General features: G+C 40.3%; 1 protein-coding gene across 2 annotated transcripts in view; it reads right to left on the bottom strand.

Moving 5' to 3' along the window:
• LOC128861198 (IQ and AAA domain-containing protein 1-like) overlaps positions 1-21282 on the bottom strand; it is a 217174-nt gene that overhangs the window by 131463 nt on the left and 64429 nt on the right. The window lies entirely within an intron of this gene.

Below are 21282 nucleotides of genomic sequence, written 5' to 3'. Positions count from 1 at the left end.
TGACTAAATGAAAACAATAATTTTCATTCAGGAAAACAAGGCTCGACCTTCAATCAATGATCTATATGGGAAAAAGTATGTAACATATTGATTATGTCAGTATATTTTGTTGTTACCTCTCCGTTTCAGGAGTAGGGTAGCCGTTTCTCAGGCTCCCTCCACGAAACAAGTTCTTCATCCCGATTACTTCTTTATCACGACCGATAACTGCATAGCTTTAGACTCACAGTCGATAAGAAAGGAATTAAATATAACACGAATATATCGAATCATTAATTCACTGACTGCAATGATAACAATAATTTTCATTCATAATAAAAAATAGTTTAAAAAAAACACGCTTTTTTGCTAATCGAACTAAAAAGTAGAAAATAATAAATAGTTTAAAAAAACTAATATAAAAAACACGCTTTTATTGCCAATCGAACTAAAAAGTAGAAAATAAATTTTAAGGACAAAGAGATCTATAATGAAGTAATAGCAAATCGAACGAACAGTCATAGCCAACTACCTCAGAACAGAATTATAACAAAAATTAAGATACAAATAGAATAATTCAAATTAGAGTTAAAAGCGTGGGATGCATTTTGCTTCACTTTCATAACCTTCTGTACTATATCAAGCATCCCACGCTTTTAACTCTAATTTGAATTATTCTATTTGTATCTTAATTTTTGTTATAATTCTGTTCTGAGGTAGTTGACTATGACTGATCGTTCGATTTGCTATTACTTCATTATAGGTCTCTTTGTCATTAAAATTTATGTTCTACTGTTTAGTTCGATTAGCAATAAAAGCGTGTTTTTTAGTTTTTTTAAACTATTTTTTTTTTATTCAAATGCAGTTCGCAGAGATAATTCATAGATGTGTTGTCGGCGGGGAAGGTATAATATATTCCGATCTAGCATATTCTCTAATAAAGTAGCAGCTCTTGCCCTCTTCCAGTATTTGCAGAGGTCGTATCAAAGCAGGCCGCGACAATTGTTTTTTCAGCATTACAATCGACCAACAGTTCGCGAATAGTCTCAGCAATTTCTAGCCCAGTTGAAGTAGTTAATTTTGGAACTCCCAATAGTTGTTCACAATTTGAATGAGAGATAATGACTAATTTCTCTAGTCCTGTTAATTCAGGAAGCATTTTTCCATCCCAGTGTACTACTCCAGTTGCAACTTATAAAAAAAATAAAGTATTTTTATATATTGAATAATTTTCTTCTACCTTCTGCTCAAATATGAACGAGACGGTATCAATAAAACGGTCCGCGGATGACATATGTATGGCAAAAATAAATTTTTTGTTTTTTGGTAGGACTGTTATAAGCTTACATGGCAAATTTCAGCGTGATATGTCACATAGTTTGTTTTCTGTATATGTCACATAGTTGCTACTGTAAACAAGTCAAGCTCGAGTGTGTTCTTCGAATTTAACGATGGAAATTCAAAGAATTTGTTTGAAATTTTGTTATTCCAACAAAATTTCGGCTTCAGACGCCTTAAAAATGTTGCAGACAACCTATGGGGACTCTGCTCTATCGCGTGCACGTGTTTTCCAGTGGTACAAATCGTTCAAAGAGGGCCGTACATCGGTTGAAAACTTGCCTCATGAACTTCGCCCAGCAACATCAGTAAACGACGAAAACATCGGAAAAGTAAACGAAATTGTGTTTGAAAATCGCACAAATCGCAAAATCGGTTAACGCTGAATATTATTTAGACGTTTTAAAGCGTTTGCGCGATAACATTCGCCTTAAAAGGAAGAAATTGTGGGACAACAAGCCATGGTTCTTGCATCACGATAATGCACCAGCTCACACATCACGTCTTGTTTGCGATTATTTGAACAAAAATAATGTTAATATCGTTCCGCAAGCACCGTATTCGCCTGATATGGCTCCATGTGACTTTTTCCTGTTTCCCAAGCTCAAGTTGCCGCTCCGTGGAAAACATTTTGAGACAATTGAAGTCATAAAAGAGAATTCGAAGAACACACTCGAGCTTGACTTGTTTACAGTAGTACAGAAAACAAACTATGTGACATATCACGCTGAAATTTGCCATGTAAGCTTATAACAGTCCTACCAAAAAACAAAAAATTTACTTTTGCCATATGTCATCCGCGGACCGTTTTATTGATACCGTCTCGTTCAAATTTGAGCAGAAGCTATACTATAAAGGTGAATAAATGTCTGTACGTTGTCCGCGCATCACTACGAAACGACAACACCAAATGACGTAAACATTTGTATACATTCATATTTTCACCCAATGAAGGTTATATGCATGTTTTTATGATGGAACTCCCTTCCCACAGCCCCCAGGCCGCACCACCACTCTCATTCGTCACTAGTAATCGAATATTTGCGTAAATTTAATCTAAAAAGTCTTAGTTTTTCCTATTTCCCACTATTTATAGCACACTCTACACTTCATAATCCGCATAAGCTGTTCAACTATGACCCAAATGCAAAGTTCAAAAACGGTTTGAGATAGAAAATTAATAAAAATAGTTTTAATTGATATTTTTCTGATTGGTTGTTTTGATTTTATTCAACGAGGCATAGCAATGGATGCCGGGTATTGTAATATTATGGTTATTAATATACAATAATAAAAAAATATTTTCTATGAAATTATTGTTTGTAATTCTTTTACATACATATCCTAAATCCCTCAAAATTACTCCTACGCGAGCGGGGCCGCGGGTTAAAGCTGGTACAAAATAAAAACATTTAAAAATTCAATTTTTTCGTACCTTAAAATTGTTTTTAAACATGTAGATATTTTCAATCGACTTTTTTGGTGTTATATGAGCCGGTTTTAAAGGGTATGTGAAAAGGTGGTTAGTGTCGTACGGGGTGCCTTCACATGCCGGACATATGTTTGGAATGCCGGAGAATTGACTCCGACAAGTAGAAGTTTAACCTGCTACAATATCCAGAACGTATTGTGCCAGTGTTACGCGGGTCTCACGGGGAAGCTGAAGCTTTTCATCTGCTATGGGTGGTGGTTGGACTCCGATTGCGGCATTCACTGGATGGAAGCTTATGAAGGTGGTAACAGTCTCCCGGTGAATGTCGTTTAATGTCTGTCCAAACACTGTCTGGTCCAGTAGATGTCTGCTTGTTTTGTTCTTGATCTCGTCGGCGTAGTGTAGTAGGTGTCTCCTGACCTGCCTGGGAGGCGGCTCTGGCTCAAGCAGGTGTCTGCAATGGTGAAACCTACGGTAGCACCCTAACAGGAACTGCTTGCTGAGTAGTTTGTTATGCTCCTTAACAGGAAGCATATTGGCCTCGTCGTGAAGGTGTTGTATTGAGGACATAAGGAGGCAACCCGACGCTGTCCGAATGGCAGCGTTTTGGCATGTTTGGAGCTTTATCCTCTGCGTGTCACTGGTTCTAGGCGACCAGAGAGGCGAACCATAGTTTAGAACCGGCAGGTCAATTGCCTTTAATATCGATAGCACCGGCGAGTGATTTGAGGACCCTGTTGCGACTTTAGCGGCAATTGCGGTTGGGTGCGCAGAGAAGGAGAGCAAACTGTCGAAGGTTACACCCAAAATTTCGGGATTTTTTACCGTCGGAATTGTTGTACCATCGACTTTTAACTTGAGGGCCAGTTTAACCTCCTTTGTCCAGGTGGTGGACTTAGTGGGGGAAAATTGAAGATTCCTCGCAGTGGAAAAGCGAGAAACGTCGGTGAGGTAGTTGTTCACTTTTGAGCACAGGCCATCGATGTCATTACCCGACGGCATTATCGTCCAGTCGTCAGCGTATGAGACCAGGGAGACTCCCTCTGCTGGCTGGGGAGTTTCGAGATGTGGAAATTGAACAGCAAGGGTGAAAGAACACCACCCTGCGGAACAACTTGCTTGATCTTCCTCTGCTTAGATGTCAAGGATTGTCACCAAAAATCACTGACAAGTTGGCGGACCACCTCTTCAGCCCTGGCGGGAGTGTCGACTGCTAAATATCATCTAGTAACGGTGTCCAACTTTACTAGGGCAGTCCCCTCTCAGGGGCGGTTTTGGTTAAGCCCGCGGTTTATCTGGGCGTTTATGACGGTGAGTGCAGTGGTGGGGCCATACACTCGTCGGAAACCATGCTGATGTGGGGCCCCAAGTGTCTTCACTACTGGGAAAAGGAGAGTTATCGAGTTTCCCAGGTTTCAGTAGTGGGGCCACTCTCCCTGCTTTCCACTTGTCAGGGATGATGAGAGTGGCCAAGGACAGATTGAAGAGCCTTGTGAGAAATCCTCCTCCCAATGGACCCAGGTGCTTCAGCATCAGCGTGTTCAGTCCGTCAGGGCCAATGGCTTTGATGATTTGGATTTGTTGATGGCCCCCTGAACCTTCTGTACTATATCAAGCATCCCACGCTTTTAACTCTAATTTGAATTATTCTATTTGTATCTTAATTTTTGTTATAATTCTGTTCTGAGGTAGTTGACTATGACTGATCGTTCGATTTGCTATTACTTCATTATAGGTCTCTTTGTCATTAAAATTTATGTTCTACTGTTTAGTTCGATTAGCAATAAAAGCGTGTTTTTTAGTTTTTTTAAACTATTTTTTTTTTATTCAAATGCAGTTCGCAGAGATAATTCATAGATGTGTTGTCGGCGGGGAAGGTATAATATATTCCGATCTAGCATATTCTCTAATAAAGTAGCAGCTCTTGCCCTCTTCCAGTATTTGCAGAGGTCGTATCAAAGCAGGCCGCGACAATTGTTTTTTCAGCATTACAATCGACCAACAGTTCGCGAATAGTCTCAGCAATTTCTAGCCCAGTTGAAGTAGTTAATTTTGGAACTCCCAATAGTTGTTCACAATTTGAATGAGAGATAATGACTAATTTCTCTAGTCCTGTTAATTCAGGAAGCATTTTTCCATCCCAGTGTACTACTCCAGTTGCAACTTATAAAAAAAATAAAGTATTTTTATATATTGAATAATTTTCTTCTACCTTCTGCTCAAATATGAACGAGACGGTATCAATAAAACGGTCCGCGGATGACATATGTATGGCAAAAATAAATTTTTTGTTTTTTGGTAGGACTGTTATAAGCTTACATGGCAAATTTCAGCGTGATATGTCACATAGTTTGTTTTCTGTATATGTCACATAGTTGCTACTGTAAACAAGTCAAGCTCGAGTGTGTTCTTCGAATTTAACGATGGAAATTCAAAGAATTTGTTTGAAATTTTGTTATTCCAATGCCTTAAAAATGTTGCAGACAACCTATGGGGACTCTGCTCTATCGCGTGCACGTGTTTTCCAGTGGTACAAATCGTTCAAAGAGGGCCGTACATCGGTTGAAAACTTGCCTCATGAACTTCGCCCAGCAACATCAGTAAACGACGAAAACATCGGAAAAGTAAACGAAATTGTGTTTGAAAATCGCACAAATCGCAAAATCGGTTAACGCTGAATATTATTTAGACGTTTTAAAGCGTTTGCGCGATAACATTCGCCTTAAAAGGAAGAAATTGTGGGACAACAAGCCATGGTTCTTGCATCACGATAATGCACCAGCTCACACATCACGTCTTGTTTGCGATTATTTGAACAAAAATAATGTTAATATCGTTCCGCAAGCACCGTATTCGCCTGATATGGCTCCATGTGACTTTTTCCTGTTTCCCAAGCTCAAGTTGCCGCTCCGTGGAAAACATTTTGAGACAATTGAAGTCATAAAAGAGAATTCGAAGAACACACTCGAGCTTGACTTGTTTACAGTAGTACAGAAAACAAACTATGTGACATATCACGCTGAAATTTGCCATGTAAGCTTATAACAGTCCTACCAAAAAACAAAAAATTTACTTTTGCCATATGTCATCCGCGGACCGTTTTATTGATACCGTCTCGTTCAAATTTGAGCAGAAGCTATACTATAAAGGTGAATAAATGTCTGTACGTTGTCCGCGCATCACTACGAAACGACAACACCAAATGACGTAAACATTTGTATACATTCATATTTTCACCCAATGAAGGTTATATGCATGTTTTTATGATGGAACTCCCTTCCCACAGCCCCCAGGCCGCACCACCACTCTCATTCGTCACTAGTAATCGAATATTTGCGTAAATTTAATCTAAAAAGTCTTAGTTTTTCCTATTTCCCACTATTTATAGCACACTCTACACTTCATAATCCGCATAAGCTGTTCAACTATGACCCAAATGCAAAGTTCAAAAACGGTTTGAGATAGAAAATTAATAAAAATAGTTTTAATTGATATTTTTCTGATTGGTTGTTTTGATTTTATTCAACGAGGCATAGCAATGGATGCCGGGTATTGTAATATTATGGTTATTACAATAATAAAAAAATATTTTCTATGAAATTATTGTTTGTAATTCTTTTACATACATATCCTAAATCCCTCAAAATTACTCCTACGCGAGCGGGGCCGCGGGTTAAAGCTGGTACAAAATAAAAACATTTAAAAATTCAATTTTTTCGTACCTTAAAATTGTTTTTAAACATGTAGATATTTTCAATCGACTTTTTTGGTGTTATATGAGCCGGTTTTAAAGGGTATGTGAAAAGGTGGTTAGTGTCGTACGGGGTGCCTTCACATGCCGGACATATGTTTGGAATGCCGGAGAATTGACTCCGACAAGTAGAAGTTTAACCTGCTACAATATCCAGAACGTATTGTGCCAGTGTTACGCGGGTCTCACGGGGAAGCTGAAGCTTTTCATCTGCTATGGGTGGTGGTTGGACTCCGATTGCGGCATTCACTGGATGGAAGCTTATGAAGGTGGTAACAGTCTCCCGGTGAATGTCGTTTAATGTCTGTCCAAACACTGTCTGGTCCAGTAGATGTCTGCTTGTTTTGTTCTTGATCTCGTCGGCGTAGTGTAGTAGGTGTCTCCTGACCTGCCTGGGAGGCGGCTCTGGCTCAAGCAGGTGTCTGCAATGGTGAAACCTACGGTAGCACCCTAACAGGAACTGCTTGCTGAGTAGTTTGTTATGCTCCTTAACAGGAAGCATATTGGCCTCGTCGTGAAGGTGTTGTATTGAGGACATAAGGAGGCAACCCGACGCTGTCCGAATGGCAGCGTTTTGGCATGTTTGGAGCTTTATCCTCTGCGTGTCACTGGTTCTAGGCGACCAGAGAGGCGAACCATAGTTTAGAACCGGCAGGTCAATTGCCTTTAATATCGATAGCACCGGCGAGTGATTTGAGGACCCTGTTGCGACTTTAGCGGCAATTGCGGTTGGGTGCGCAGAGAAGGAGAGCAAACTGTCGAAGGTTACACCCAAAATTTCGGGATTTTTTACCGTCGGAATTGTTGTACCATCGACTTTTAACTTGAGGGCCAGTTTAACCTCCTTTGTCCAGGTGGTGGACTTAGTGGGGGAAAATTGAAGATTCCTCGCAGTGGAAAAGCGAGAAACGTCGGTGAGGTAGTTGTTCACTTTTGAGCACAGGCCATCGATGTCATTACCCGACGGCATTATCGTACAGTCGTCAGCGTATGAGACCAGGGAGACTCCCTCTGCTGGCTGGGGAGTTTCGAGATGTGGAAATTGAACAGCAAGGGTGAAAGAACACCACCCTGCGGAACAACTTGCTTGATCTTCCTCTGCTTAGATGTCAAGGATTGTCACCAAAAATCACTGACAAGTTGGCGGACCACCTCTTCAGCCCTGGCGGGAGTGTCGACTGCTAAATATCATCTAGTAACGGTGTCCAACTTTACTAGGGCAGTCCCCTCTCAGGGGCGGTTTTGGTTAAGCCCGCGGTTTATCTGGGCGTTTATGACGGTGAGTGCAGTGGTGGGGCCATACACTCGTCGGAAACCATGCTGATGTGGGGCCCCAAGTGTCTTCACTACTGGGAAAAGGAGAGTTATCGAGTTTCCCAGGTTTCAGTAGTGGGGCCACTCTCCCTGCTTTCCACTTGTCAGGGATGATGAGAGTGGCCAAGGACAGATTGAAGAGCCTTGTGAGAAATCCTCCTCCCAATGGACCCAGGTGCTTCAGCATCAGCGTGTTCAGTCCGTCAGGGCCAATGGCTTTGATGATTTGGATTTGTTGATGGCCCCCTGAACCTTCTGTACTATATCAAGCATCCCACGCTTTTAACTCTAATTTGAATTATTCTATTTGTATCTTAATTTTTGTTATAATTCTGTTCTGAGGTAGTTGACTATGACTGATCGTTCGATTTGCTATTACTTCATTATAGGTCTCTTTGTCATTAAAATTTATGTTCTACTGTTTAGTTCGATTAGCAATAAAAGCGTGTTTTTTAGTTTTTTTAAACTATTTTTTTTTTATTCAAATGCAGTTCGCAGAGATAATTCATAGATGTGTTGTCGGCGGGGAAGGTATAATATATTCCGATCTAGCATATTCTCTAATAAAGTAGCAGCTCTTGCCCTCTTCCAGTATTTGCAGAGGTCGTATCAAAGCAGGCCGCGACAATTGTTTTTTCAGCATTACAATCGACCAACAGTTCGCGAATAGTCTCAGCAATTTCTAGCCCAGTTGAAGTAGTTAATTTTGGAACTCCCAATAGTTGTTCACAATTTGAATGAGAGATAATGACTAATTTCTCTAGTCCTGTTAATTCAGGAAGCATTTTTCCATCCCAGTGTACTACTCCAGTTGCAACTTATAAAAAAAATAAAGTATTTTTATATATTGAATAATTTTCTTCTACCTTCTGCTCAAATATGAACGAGACGGTATCAATAAAACGGTCCGCGGATGACATATGTATGGCAAAAATAAATTTTTTGTTTTTTGGTAGGACTGTTATAAGCTTACATGGCAAATTTCAGCGTGATATGTCACATAGTTTGTTTTCTGTATATGTCACATAGTTGCTACTGTAAACAAGTCAAGCTCGAGTGTGTTCTTCGAATTTAACGATGGAAATTCAAAGAATTTGTTTGAAATTTTGTTATTCCAATGCCTTAAAAATGTTGCAGACAACCTATGGGGACTCTGCTCTATCGCGTGCACGTGTTTTCCAGTGGTACAAATCGTTCAAAGAGGGCCGTACATCGGTTGAAAACTTGCCTCATGAACTTCGCCCAGCAACATCAGTAAACGACGAAAACATCGGAAAAGTAAACGAAATTGTGTTTGAAAATCGCACAAATCGCAAAATCGGTTAACGCTGAATATTATTTAGACGTTTTAAAGCGTTTGCGCGATAACATTCGCCTTAAAAGGAAGAAATTGTGGGACAACAAGCCATGGTTCTTGCATCACGATAATGCACCAGCTCACACATCACGTCTTGTTTGCGATTATTTGAACAAAAATAATGTTAATATCGTTCCGCAAGCACCGTATTCGCCTGATATGGCTCCATGTGACTTTTTCCTGTTTCCCAAGCTCAAGTTGCCGCTCCGTGGAAAACATTTTGAGACAATTGAAGTCATAAAAGAGAATTCGAAGAACACACTCGAGCTTGACTTGTTTACAGTAGTACAGAAAACAAACTATGTGACATATCACGCTGAAATTTGCCATGTAAGCTTATAACAGTCCTACCAAAAAACAAAAAATTTACTTTTGCCATATGTCATCCGCGGACCGTTTTATTGATACCGTCTCGTTCAAATTTGAGCAGAAGCTATACTATAAAGGTGAATAAATGTCTGTACGTTGTCCGCGCATCACTACGAAACGACAACACCAAATGACGTAAACATTTGTATACATTCATATTTTCACCCAATGAAGGTTATATGCATGTTTTTATGATGGAACTCCCTTCCCACAGCCCCCAGGCCGCACCACCACTCTCATTCGTCACTAGTAATCGAATATTTGCGTAAATTTAATCTAAAAAGTCTTAGTTTTTCCTATTTCCCACTATTTATAGCACACTCTACACTTCATAATCCGCATAAGCTGTTCAACTATGACCCAAATGCAAAGTTCAAAAACGGTTTGAGATAGAAAATTAATAAAAATAGTTTTAATTGATATTTTTCTGATTGGTTGTTTTGATTTTATTCAACGAGGCATAGCAATGGATGCCGGGTATTGTAATATTATGGTTATTAATATACAATAATAAAAAAATATTTTCTATGAAATTATTGTTTGTAATTCTTTTACATACATATCCTAAATCCCTCAAAATTACTCCTACGCGAGCGGGGCCGCGGGTTAAAGCTGGTACAAAATAAAAACATTTAAAAATTCAATTTTTTCGTACCTTAAAATTGTTTTTAAACATGTAGATATTTTCAATCGACTTTTTTGGTGTTATATGAGCCGGTTTTAAAGGGTATGTGAAAAGGTGGTTAGTGTCGTACGGGGTGCCTTCACATGCCGGACATATGTTTGGAATGCCGGAGAATTGACTCCGACAAGTAGAAGTTTAACCTGCTACAATATCCAGAACGTATTGTGCCAGTGTTACGCGGGTCTCACGGGGAAGCTGAAGCTTTTCATCTGCTATGGGTGGTGGTTGGACTCCGATTGCGGCATTCACTGGATGGAAGCTTATGAAGGTGGTAACAGTCTCCCGGTGAATGTCGTTTAATGTCTGTCCAAACACTGTCTGGTCCAGTAGATGTCTGCTTGTTTTGTTCTTGATCTCGTCGGCGTAGTGTAGTAGGTGTCTCCTGACCTGCCTGGGAGGCGGCTCTGGCTCAAGCAGGTGTCTGCAATGGTGAAACCTACGGTAGCACCCTAACAGGAACTGCTTGCTGAGTAGTTTGTTATGCTCCTTAACAGGAAGCATATTGGCCTCGTCGTGAAGGTGTTGTATTGAGGACATAAGGAGGCAACCCGACGCTGTCCGAATGGCAGCGTTTTGGCATGTTTGGAGCTTTATCCTCTGCGTGTCACTGGTTCTAGGCGACCAGAGAGGCGAACCATAGTTTAGAACCGGCAGGTCAATTGCCTTTAATATCGATAGCACCGGCGAGTGATTTGAGGACCCTGTTGCGACTTTAGCGGCAATTGCGGTTGGGTGCGCAGAGAAGGAGAGCAAACTGTCGAAGGTTACACCCAAAATTTCGGGATTTTTTACCGTCGGAATTGTTGTACCATCGACTTTTAACTTGAGGGCCAGTTTAACCTCCTTTGTCCAGGTGGTGGACTTAGTGGGGGAAAATTGAAGATTCCTCGCAGTGGAAAAGCGAGAAACGTCGGTGAGGTAGTTGTTCACTTTTGAGCACAGGCCATCGATGTCATTACCCGACGGCATTATCGTACAGTCGTCAGCGTATGAGACCAGGGAGACTCCCTCTGCTGGCTGGGGAGTTTCGAGATGTGGAAATTGAACAGCAAGGGTGAAAGAACACCACCCTGCGGAACAACTTGCTTGATCTTCCTCTGCTTAGATGTCAAGGATTGTCACCAAAAATCACTGACAAGTTGGCGGACCACCTCTTCAGCCCTGGCGGGAGTGTCGACTGCTAAATATCATCTAGTAACGGTGTCCAACTTTACTAGGGCAGTCCCCTCTCAGGGGCGGTTTTGGTTAAGCCCGCGGTTTATCTGGGCGTTTATGACGGTGAGTGCAGTGGTGGGGCCATACACTCGTCGGAAACCATGCTGATGTGGGGCCCCAAGTGTCTTCACTACTGGGAAAAGGAGAGTTATCGAGTTTCCCAGGTTTCAGTAGTGGGGCCACTCTCCCTGCTTTCCACTTGTCAGGGATGATGAGAGTGGCCAAGGACAGATTGAAGAGCCTTGTGAGAAATCCTCCTCCCAATGGACCCAGGTGCTTCAGCATCAGCGTGTTCAGTCCGTCAGGGCCAATGGCTTTGATGATTTGGATTTGTTGATGGTCCCCTGAACCTCATCACTGGAGAAAGCAAGTGACGCACTGTCGTTCGTCAGTTTGTGCAGCCTTCTGGTAGCACGACGCTTGGTTCTGTCGGCCGGAGGATGCAGTATAAAAAGTCGGCTAAAGTAGCTCGCACATCTCTTCGGGTCCGACGAAGTGCAACCATTGAAGGTGATAGCGACCTTGTCATTGTGCTTCGTCGGGTTCGGGAGGGACATAACGGTGGACCAGAGCTTACTCACCCCAGAGGTGAGGTTACAGGTCTTCAAGTGCTCAGCCCATTTAGTCCGCTTATGCTGATCTACCAGTTGCAGGATCTCCAAATTGAGATCCCTTATGCGGGGATCCCCGGGATCGACCTGGCGTAGGTGGTCACGCTCGTTTGCTAAACTGGCTGCTTCGGCAGGGAAATGAGGACGAATGTCCATGAACCTTCCAGTAGGAATGAAGAGAGCCGCAGCAGCTGTGAGCACTTTGGGGAATGCGCGTTCGCCTGCGCATCGGTGGGGATGGGAAGAGCGGCGAAGGTGCCTTCAGTGAATTCCGCGAAGCCGGCCCAATTTGCTTTTTTAAAGTTAAAATAGGACCGGTGGTTCGCGGAAACGAAGTCGACAGGTCTCTCAATCGAGTCGATAATGTGCAAATGGTCTGACGGACGAAGAAAAAATTCCTTGATCTAGTCAAAATGTATTTTTAACATTACATAACATTGAGTGAATTAAATTAATTAAACATCAAATTAAATACTCATTGTTAATACCTTGAAAACTGATTCCTATTAACTTATTACTTTCATCAATATGATTTCGCTTCCGGCTTTCTTCTGCATTCAATCGATCTAATTTTTGTTTATCTTTTTGAATTGCTGTTTTATTAATCCCAAGCATACATCATCGACGCCCTTTCTCACGTTGTCAAAGAAGAAAAGATTTATTAGTTCCATCCTTCATCATAGATAGAGCATTCATGTGTGCGATATCGAAAGGACATCCAGTTCACTAACAAACTCCATTTTCTGCAAATTTTAATTTTTATTATTTTGAAGAATTTTTTCATTCTTGATAATGCTTTTCCACTTTTCCTATACAATGTTGTTCTTTTGGAACAGGAATGTGTACCTTTTCCCAAAATATTCACACTTCTTTTACAGCTAAATTTGCACTTGCACGAATAGTTAATTTTACAGTACGATGATTGAAGGAAAAACAATGTTTTTTTTTTTTATGGCAATTTGGGGACAAGTATTTGTGGAGTCTCAAATCCCAATAAATAAATTTCCGAAGTAGAACGTAACTTCGCCATTTAATAATTATAAAGGGTGGTTAAATTTCAATTTAGACTAACTCAATTTTAACCATGGAAAGATACACAATCGAGCAACGCGTTAAAGTTATTCAGGCTTATTATGAAAACGGGCGTTCAAATCAAAATGCTTATCGCGCACTTCGTGATTTTTTTCGGTCAATTTAATCGTCCAAATGTGCATACAATCGGAAAATTTGTGCAAAAGTTTGAGAAAATCGGGTCTGTAGGAGATGTGAAAACACCAGTGCATGCTTGTACAGCTCGTACTGCAGAAAATATTGCTGCTGTTCGCGATAGTGTGGTTGAAGAGCCGTCCACCTCAACTCGTCGTCGCGCCCAACAATTGAAACCTCTCACTCTCGTCGTTGATGAACATTATGGATAAAGACTTGCATTTACACGCTTACAAGGTGCAATTGACTCAAGAACTAAAGCCGCTTGACCATTTCAAGCGTCGTCAATGGTCAAAATATTGGCAGGAAATGGCAACAGTGAATGACCAATTTTCGAAAAAAATCATCTTCAGTGATGAGGCACATTTTCAGCTCAGTGGATTCGTCAATAAGCAGAGATTGCCGAAAAACCAATGCACCCACAAATGGTGACTGTTTGGTGCGGTTTATGGGCCGGCGGCATCATTGAGCCGTATTTTTTCCAAAATGAGGCCGGTCAGGCAATTACTGTGAATAGTGTTCGCTATTGTGAGATGATAACGAACTTTTTATGGCCCGAATTAGAAGATATGGATGTGGACGATATGTGATTTCAACAAGACGGTGCCACTTGTCACACAGCTAACGAAACAATGTCTCTTTTGCGCGAAAAATTTGATGACCGAATAATCTCACGTCGCGCCGATGTCAATTGGCCGCCAAGATCAGATGAGATAATCTGTGCATTAACGACATAGAACCTCAATTATGCCTCAGCGTCACCGAAAATTTGGACCATCGGATGGAGGTGTGCCGCCGAGGCCGCGGCGGCCATTCGGCCGATATTTTGTTCCATACGTAATTGAGCCATACCAATATTATCATAATAGAGAAAAATTACAATAGTTTCCTAAAAAAATTGTATTTTATTCAACATCAACACCGGCCCTTGAAACTTAACCACCCTTTATTTTCCGCTTTAAGTGGAACACAAGAACATTCATTAAGAAATTAACTTAAAATATTATAAAATGAAACGATCAAGTAGCCGACCAATGATAGAATTTCAGAAGCATCCAGCTATTCGGCTTAGTGATATCAATGTAACCAGCGTACAGCAATAGATAGAAAGTACAACACTAAATGCTAAGAGAGATGCCAAAAAAAAAAGGAGTTTATTTTGAACTTCATTTTTTTAAGAATAATCACAACAATAAGATTCTTTTTTGAGTGCGCAAGTGCACTTTGCAAAAAAAAAAAAAATGGAAAACCTAGTTAGATCATCAGAATATCCGAAAACTAAAGCATTGCAAGAAGTTATATAAGCACTTACTGAAGTGTTTACACTTACATATTTTTTAAATGTAAGATACTGATTTTTAGAGAATTAAAGTTTAGCTTCTTTTTGCTTAATTTTTTAAAATTTAACCTTCACTTTCCTTTAACCTTCATTTTCAAGCGATTCTGATAATCAGTAGAGTGGAAACACTTAAATCTAATCGAATGATTGCAATGATGATTGAAATGAAGAAAAAATTATATCTAACTCACTTTTTTACATTATGTGATTGTACTTTTTGAAAATCGATGATTTTCTTAAGTTTAAGCTCAAGTCGGAACTTCTAAATCAACTCAGATTTTCTTGGAATTTAATATTTGGTCGTTTTTTAGGTGTTTTTACATTTGTAGAGGGTGTCCCGAAAGATATCAATAATTTTAATAATAACGGCCACCCTAATATACATATGTACACACATTTATATGTATGTACATTTATATGTACATATGAACATATACATATATATAAGCTCATTTAAATATAAACGCGAAATATGGAATGCTTGTATTCAAATAAATTTCCTTGAAATTTGAAAGTTGCTTTCTCTGTGAATAGACCAACAAACTCTCTTACCATGTGAGAGACGTTCATCTATTAATGTCTCCATGGGACCTTTCCATAGAGATCTTGATCATAATGTTTCTTTAGAATAAATCCCATGAATATTTTCTAGGATATTAATCGCGTTTTTACTTCGTAGTTTTCACGATGTCAAATCCTTCACAATTTTTGTGCGGAGAATGGAATTTCATATCGACAGCTCGCGAAACGCTACAAATTCAATGCAAGTGCAACAAAGATTATCCGAAAAAAAAATAAATTATCCAAACGACAACAATCTGAAAACAAAGATACTAATCAAAATAAATCAGTGTCGGTGCGCGATTTGGTTAAATAAGCTAAAACCAGTCCAACGACGAGGGAGAGAAACCTCATAAAAGAAACGAAATATTAACTAATTCATTTTTTTCAAAAAATGAACACCCTTAAGTATTATTATTAATATATATATATTCATTAGAGTAGTATGAAATATTACACTAATTAATAGAGCTCACTAGCTACTTAGGCCTATGATGCTCTTAAGTATATACACATGTAAAGGAATGAGTGCATACCCAACAATCGTTTTTATTCGATCTCAAGTTGCAAGCAAGGTTTATGTTGGAGTTGGAGGTTTATGTCTCCATATTTGATGAAATCAAAAATAAATAACAGCTTCCATTTCCGATTAGAAAGTCCCAAACGAATTATTATGCCTATGTACCTATATAAAGTTTGCCAAAAAAATGTTTGACATACTAAAGTATTCATGTTATTTGCAGTTCTTTAACCAAAATCATCGATTCTTATTGAATGTTGAGCGCCTTTTTGAGAGTTATTCAATACGGCCAAATGGGACCAAATAGTGATGGCACTTCGGAGTATGAATGTGCCGAATTTCTGATAAAGCAGCAATTAGCTTTGATAACGGAACCCTATGGTATGATACAGACGTAGGCCACAAAAGCTATACGGTAACTGGAGGAGTTCCTCAAAGCTCTGTACTAGGCCCGGCGCTGTGGAATATCATGGAGTGCTACGCATTGAACAACACGAACAATCCAGCATTGTTGGGTACGCAGATGATCTAGCTGTGGTAGTTGTAGGGAAAACGCTAAAAGAGTCTCACGAAGGGTAGAGGACACCATCAATAAAATTAAACATGGTTACAATTGTCTGGGCTAAGACTGGCAGACCATAAGACCGAACTGGTTCTCATAAGTTCTAGGCAAAAAGTTTAAAACATTTAAATTCGAACCTTTAGTCACAATATAACATCAACAGATACCATAAAATATTTAGGGGTAATGATCGACAGAAGGCTCACTTTTAAAAAGCATCTGGAATACGCAAGCTCCAAAGCTGCGCGGCTTTATCGCGACTGATGCCCAATGTGGGGGGGGCCAAGGCAACAAGTGAGAGCATTGTTAGCAAGCGTCTGCAACTTGATCCTGTTTTACGCTGTGGAAGTGTGGGGCGACGTAGTGAAATATCCCAGCTATTTGAGACAGGCTGAACGGGTGTACAGATTATGCAATCTCAGAATCATTAGAGGCTATAGGACCATATCTGACGAAGCAACAGGGGAACAGCAGGCAGAATCCCCCTCGATATAAAGGTAAAATGCATGAAACAAAAATACCAGCATGCAAAAAACGCGTGGGTATCTGGTGACAAAGCCTCACTGAGGGACGCCCTACAGAGGATCGATGATACCGCTCTGCAAAACTGGCAGACCAAATGGAACGATAGTGGGAAGGAAAGAGCCACTTTCACTATGATCCCCGACATATAGAAATGGATCCGGAGAACATATGGAAACGTTACCTTCATGCTGACACAGTTTTTAACGGGGCATGGCTGTTTCAGGCAGTATTTGTACAAATAAAATCACACAGACTCCCCATTCTGCCTATACCTCCCAGAAAAACATGAAACGCCTGAGCATGCCCTTTTGGAGTGCTCTAGATTTGAGGGGGAAGAAAGCATGTGGCGCTCAAACATCGGCGAGAGCATGACGGCTGCTAGCCTAGTACAATATATGCTAGAATCTGATGAAACGTGGAACTATGGTTGTAACGTAGCCTCAACAATTATGCGAAGGCTGAGACAAGATGATAATGAACGCAGACAAATGAGTGAATAAACACATTCTGTCCCCTCGAAGGAATATCTTAACTGGTAATACCGAGGGGAAAAAGCAGAACAGCGAGGCGATGGGGTGGTTTAGTCCGCTGGCACTACAAAGCTCAGTACAAAAGAGCCGGAGAATATCGCATGTGAATCGGGCATACGAATGAGTCGGCTCATGCGTATCTTTAGAAGATTCCGCCTCCAAGGTTCGCATACCAAAAAAAACAAAATAAACAACCAGAAGACTCGCCACTCGACTCTCACTCCTGTTCTCGAAGACTACAACCCAAAAATCCGGCGTACCTCCGCCGAAGAAGAAATCGGCTTTCGGCGAGCCCGAAAAAACAATTGGTACAACGAGGTTATTCTCTCATGCAGCCGCGGAAATAAAGGACGCTGCTCATAGGGAGCGAACCCAAGGCATGTGGTAGCAAAACCGGGAGCTGAAAAAGGAGAGAGACGTATTATCAGAAGGAAGAAACAAAACCCGATTTATGTGAATGCGTGGAGCTTGAGATGCTGGCTAATAGAAAAAACGCTCGAAAAATCTTCGAGAAATTTCGGCGGCTTACAGAAGGTTTCAAAACCCGTTGCGTTTTCCTATAAGAACAAAGACGGGGATATGGATAAAATGCTTAAATTATTGAGGGAACACTTCTCGAACTTGATAAACAGTGCATGTCACAGATACCCCAATCGTTGACGACGGGACTGTCGTTCCGCTACCCGACCATGACGAGGTGAGAATAGCGATTAGACTGCTAAAGAACAACAAAGCCGCAGGAACTGACGGGATGAGCTATTCAAACATGACGGCGAGGTGCTGGTAAGGTACATGCATCAGCTCCTACGTAAAAAGTAACCGAATAAAAGCATGCCTACCGATTGGAATTTAAGTGTGCTCTTCCCAATCCATAAGAAGGGCGAATCTGCAATCTGTTACAATTACCGCGGAATTAGTCTTCTAAATATCACGTATAAGTTCCTAGCGAGCGTATTGTGTGAAAAACTGAAGCCCACCATTGAAAATCCACCACGGATCAGATATTCATAGTTCGTAAAGTCTTGGAAAAGACTCATGGAAGGAGACTCGAAACAAACAGGTTTTTACCTGATTGTTTATAAAAAAACTCTTGGGTTTTAGTTTGGTTGAGTTCATCACTGATAACTAAAAACTTTATTTCTTTAAACTTTCTTATTTATAACAAATATTTGATTACTTGACAATATTTAATTCAATTATATCAACTTACAATTCCTGGAAAAATGGTTCATTGGTATTTTTAATATCGTAATTGCTTAATAGTTCGTTAGTCTTTTATTAATTTTGTTTACAACAAAATTATGATTACTTGACAATATTTACAATATTCAATTTACAATTCTTGGAAAAATGGTTCATTGGTCTTTTTAAAGTTTAAATAAAGGAAGTGTGAAAAAATACTTATGTATGTTTGTGGACGGTTCCATATGTAGAAGTCCGCGCAAGTGGATACTGCAACATTTCTAAAGCAGTTATCTACATACCGCCGCCGAAGAAAAACTCGGATTCCGGCGAGCTCAAAACAACAGTTGGTACGACGAGGAATGTTATGCTGCCACCGAAAGAAAAGATCCCGCCTATAGAGCCACGCTGCGATCGGGTGCAACGCGAGCCATGTGGGATCGCTACCGAGAGGTAAGAAAGGAAGAGAGACGTATTATCCGGAAGAAGAAACGAGAGGCCGAAATACGTGAGTGCGAGGAGCTTGAGATGCTGGCCAATAGGAACAACGCCCGAAAATTCTACCAGAAAGTTCGGCGGCTTACAGAAGGTTTTAAAACCGGGGCGTTTTCCTGTAAGAACAAAGACGGCGATCTGGTGACTGATATCCAGGGTATTCTTCAAATATGAAGGGAACACTTCACGAACTTATTAAATAGTGACAGCTGCGCATGTCACAGAGAATGTGAAGATCCCAATACCCCAATTGTTGACGACGGGATTGTCGTTCCGTTACCCGACCATGACGAGGTGAGAATAGCGATAACGCATCTAAAGAACAACAAAGTCGCGGGCGCCAACGGACTGCCGGCTGAGCTATTCAAACATGGCAGCGAGGAGCTGGTAAGGTGCATGCATCAGCTTCTATGCAAAATATGGTCGGATGAAAGCATGCCTGCCGATTGGAATTTAAGTGTGCTTTGCCCAATCCATAAGGGCGATCCTGCAATCTGTGCCAATCCCCGCGGGTTTAGTCTTCTAAACATCGCCTATAAGGTTCTAGCGAACGTATTGTGGAAAAGGCTGAAGACCACCATCAACCAACTGATTGGACCTTATCTGTGTGGCTTTAGACCTGGAAAGTCTACCATCGTCCAAATATTCACAATACGCCAAATTTTGGAAAAGACCGATGAAAGGAGAATCGACACACACCATCTTTTCGTCGACTTCAAAGCTGCATCCGACAGTACGGAAAGGAGTTTCCTGTATGCCGCGATGTCTGAATTTGATACTTTCGGAAAACTAATACAGCTATGCAAAATGACGTTGATCAACACCAGCAGCGGCGTCAGAATTGGGAAGGACCTCTCCGAGCCATTTGATACTAAACGAGGTTTCAGACAAGGTGACTCGCTGTCGTGTGACTTCTTTAACCTGATGTTGGAGAGGATCATACGAGCCGCAGAACTTAATCGCTCAGGCACAATTTTTTATAAGAGCGTACAATTGTTGGCGTATGCCGATGATATTGACATCATAGACCTTAGCAACCGCGCTGGAAGTTCTGCCTTTTCCAAACTGCATGAAGAGGCAAAGCGAATGGGTCTGGGATACAAACGCTCCGGCTTTTAAGTATTTGATGCGGTACCAGCTGGTGGTAGCAGAGGAAGAGGAAGGCCTCCTCTGCGTTGGAAAGATCAGGTGGAGAAGGACTTGGCTTCACTTGGTGTGTCCAATTGGCGCCGGTTAGCACGAGAAAGAGACGACTGGCGCGCTTTGTTGAACTCAGCCAAAATCGCGTAAGCGGTTATCGCGCCAATTAAGAAGAAGAAGAAGTTATAAGTAGCACCTTGGCTTTAAATTCAGTCCATGATCGGCCATTAATATGAAAAGCTAGCTCATATTTGGTAAATTATCTATCATTGTCAAGAATTGTTTGTTTTCAAGTGTGTAAAATAATACATAATAAATAATTTCACTAGGTTTTTTCGGTATCTCTGTTATTTGGAAAGGTATTTTTGGTGGGTTTCGAACATATTTCTCTATGTTGCACACTTCGCAATTATTAATATATTGGGTAATTCTAATTTTTAAGTTTAGGTTGTATATTCTGGTTTTCAATTCTTCGAAAACGGCATTTATATCCCTGTGGTTTTTATCAAGGTGTTATTTCCCTATAATATTGGTCAGTTTGCTTTCGTCTTCAACATTTTCGAGCTCTCTTTGACATCTTATTATTTTCAACTTTTCACTATTGCCGAAAAGCTCATTGTATGTTCCCTCGAAGGCTTCATAAAAATTGTTTTCAATAATAATAGCACTTATTTGGTTAGGATTAAAATGTATTTTTAATAATGTTATTATTGTTGCTTGATCTAGTTCCTTGAACCGAAAAATTTTATTTGTGTTCTTAAATACTTTTACTATTTTAAACTTTGTAGAACCTGAGTTAATTTTCTTAATAATTATCTGATTTTTATAGAAATTTATAGGACAATTAGTTTGTGAGATTTCCATCTTTCAATATGGTTTACCTGGGGATGTATTCGGGATAATGCGTCTGCATTGCCATTTTTACTCCTTTTTTATATTTGATTGTATAGTCAAATTCAGACAGTTTTAGCCTCCAACGAACAAATTTGGAATTTGGCTCTTTGATGGAGAACAGCCAAGTTAATGGTTTATGGTCAGTCTCAATTATGAATTTTCTTCCAAAAAGATAAAGCCTAAAATATTTTGTCGTCAATACAATCGCAAGTATCAAAGTTCCTTTTCGATTGTATTATAATTTAGTTCGTGTTCATTCAAAGTTCGGCTGGCGTAA

The sequence above is a fragment of the Anastrepha ludens genome, chromosome 4 (genome assembly GCF_028408465.1).
Source record: "Anastrepha ludens isolate Willacy chromosome 4, idAnaLude1.1, whole genome shotgun sequence".
Lineage (NCBI taxonomy): Eukaryota > Metazoa > Arthropoda > Insecta > Diptera > Tephritidae > Anastrepha > Anastrepha ludens.
This window is presented reverse-complemented; position numbering and strand designations above follow the sequence as displayed.